The sequence below is a fragment of the Phyllostomus discolor genome, chromosome 3 (assembly GCF_004126475.2).
Source record: "Phyllostomus discolor isolate MPI-MPIP mPhyDis1 chromosome 3, mPhyDis1.pri.v3, whole genome shotgun sequence".
NCBI classification, from domain to species: domain Eukaryota; kingdom Metazoa; phylum Chordata; class Mammalia; order Chiroptera; family Phyllostomidae; genus Phyllostomus; species Phyllostomus discolor.
This window is the reverse complement of record NC_040905.2, coordinates 149,091,261-149,093,967: the sequence shown is the minus strand read 5'-3', so window position 1 is coordinate 149,093,967 and position 2,707 is coordinate 149,091,261. Positions and strand designations below refer to the sequence as shown.

The 2,707-nt window shown below is 42.3% G+C and overlaps 1 pseudogene; it reads left to right on the top strand.

Moving 5' to 3' along the window:
- The first annotated feature begins 242 nt into the window (after positions 1–242).
- Positions 243–2,243, top strand: LOC114490829 (annotated as a pseudogene).
- Positions 2,244–2,707: the final 464 nt, after the last annotated feature.

Sequence of the window (2,707 nt, the reverse complement as noted above, 5' to 3'; positions counted from 1 at the left end):
ATTGCTTGATTCTTGTACATGCCCTGACCAGGGATCAAACCTGCAACTTTGGTGTATGGGGTTGGCACTCTAACTAACTTTGCTACCTCACTGGGGCATAAGATGGCAAAGATAATTAAGAAAAGTTGTGTGTGTTCTAACTGTTCCACCAAGCAGCCTTCTCCCATCTTTCTCCTTCTACTTGAGCCTCCCTATTCCCTGAGACAGACAGTATTGAAATCAGTCCAGTTAATAACCCTACAATGGTTTCTCAGTGTTCAAGTGAAAGGAAGATTAGCACATCTTGCACTTTACATCAAAAGCTAGAAATGATTGCATTTAGTGAGGAAGGGATGCCCAAAGCTGAGATAGGCTGACAACTAGGCCTCTGGTGCCAGTCAGCCAAACTATGACTGCAGAGGCAAAGTTTTTCAGGAAATTAAAAATGCTACTCTAGCCCTGGCCAGATAGCTCAGTCAGTTACAGTGTTGTCCCACCATGCCAAGGTTTTGGGTTTGATCTGTGGTTGAGGCCCATGTAGGAGTCAGCCAATGAATGCATACATAAGTGGTGCAACACACCAGTGTTTCCCTCTCTCCCTCTCTCCCTCTCTTCCTCTCCCCCACCCCCTGCCCCTTCCTCTCTCTAAAATCAACAAACTTAAAATAATTTATTATCTTTTAAAGATTTTATTTATTTTTTTTAGAGAGAGGGGAAGGGAAGGAGAAAGACAGGAAGAGAAACAGCAATGTGTGGTTGCCTCTAATGCGCCCTGTACTGGGGACCTGGTCTGTAACCCAGACATGTGCCTTTACTGGGAATTGAACCAGTGACCCTTTGGTTCACAGGCTCATGCTCAATCCACTGAGCTACACCAGCCATGACAGAAAAGAATTTTAAGTGCTACTCCAGTGAATATACAAATGATAAGAAAGTGAGACGGCCTTATTGCTGATAAGGAAATATTTCGTGGTCTGGATAGAAGATCAAACCAGCCACAACATTCTCTTAAGCCAAAGCCTAACCCAGAGCAAGGTCCAGCTCTCTTCAATTTCATGAAAGCTGAGAGAAGTGAGGAAGCTGCAGAAGGAGCGTTTGAAGCTAGCAGAAGTTGGTTCATGTGGTTTAAGGAGAGAAGTTGTTTCCCTAACATAAAAATGCAAGGGAAAGCAGCAGGTGCTGATATAGAAGCTTCAGCAAGCTATCCAGAAGATGTAGCTAAGATAATGAATGAACATGGCTACACTAAACAACAGATTTTCAGTGTAGACAGAACAGCGTTATATTGCAAGAAGACACCATCTAGGACTTACATAGCTAGAAAGGGGAAGTCAGCGCTGGTCTTCAAGGCTTCAAAGGGCAGGCTGAGTCTCTTGTTAGGGGCTGATGCAGCTGGTGATTAAGTTGAAGCCAATCCTCATTTACTGTTCTGAAAATCCTAAGGCCCTTAAGAATTATGCTAAATCTGCTCTGCCCATGCTCTATAAATAGAACAACAAAGCTCTGATGACAGCACATCTGTTTACAACATGGTTTATTGAATATTTTAAGCCCACCATTGAGACTTACTGCTCAGAAAAGAAGATTTTTTTTCAAAATATTACTGCTCATGGACAATGCAGCTGGTCAACCAAGAGCTCTGATGGAGATGTACAATGAAATTAGTGTTGTTTTCATGCCTGCTAAAGCGACATCCATTCTGCAGTCCATGGATGAAGGAGTAATTTAAACTTTTAGGTCTTAACCTTTAAAGAAATGCATTTTGTAAGACTATAGCTGATACAGGTAGTGGGTCCTCTGATGGATCTGGGAAAAGTGAACTGAAAACCTTCACAAAAGGATTCACCATTCTACATGCCAGTAAGAACATTTGTGATTCATGGGAAGAGGTCAAAATTTCAACATTAACAGAAATTTAGAAGTTGATTCCAGCTTCTAAAAGTCATCATAGATGACTTTTAGGGATTCAACACTTCAGTGGAGGAAGTAACTGTGGGTGTGGTGGAAATAGCAAGAGAAGTAGAATGAGAAGTGGAGCCTGAAGAAGTGACTGAATTGCTGCAGTCTCATAATGATAAAACTTTAACAATGAGGATTTACTTCTTATAGGTGAGGAAAGAAAGTGGTTATCTGAGATGGAATCTACTCCTGGTGAAGATGCTGTGAAGACTCTTGAAAGGACAACACAAGATTTAGAATGTTACATTGATGGGGACCCTGGCCCGTGGTCTGTGTGTTATGGATGCAATGAACAAATTCACATGGACTTCTGCAGTCCTGTGGAGAAAAAGGGACAGCATGGCCACTCTCTGAGATAGAGCCCTGAGCCCTGCCTGGACAGGGTTTTATTGCTTTTCTGGGCACAATACATCGAGGATGGTCCTCATTTACTATGCACAGGTTCACTTTAGGTGGTTACCTTTTACAGAAAACAAAGGAAAGGATGTTACTAATTATATCAAAGAAGAAGAATATATGCAAATGCAAAGGGAAAAGTGGTTGAACTGGTTACATTTGTCCTTGGGAGGTTTCGCATAGATTTTAGGAAGTTACTTTAAAGATACACAGCAAACATTTGCTGCCTCAATTCAGGGTGAGGGAGTTTTAGCAAGAGCAAGCCTCAAAGCAGCGTACATACAATACAGGCCTGATTCCCCACGGGAGAACCTATCCGTGGGCGAGAGTCCTGTGTGCTAACCTCACTTCCTGTTGGTTTTCTGAATCAGGC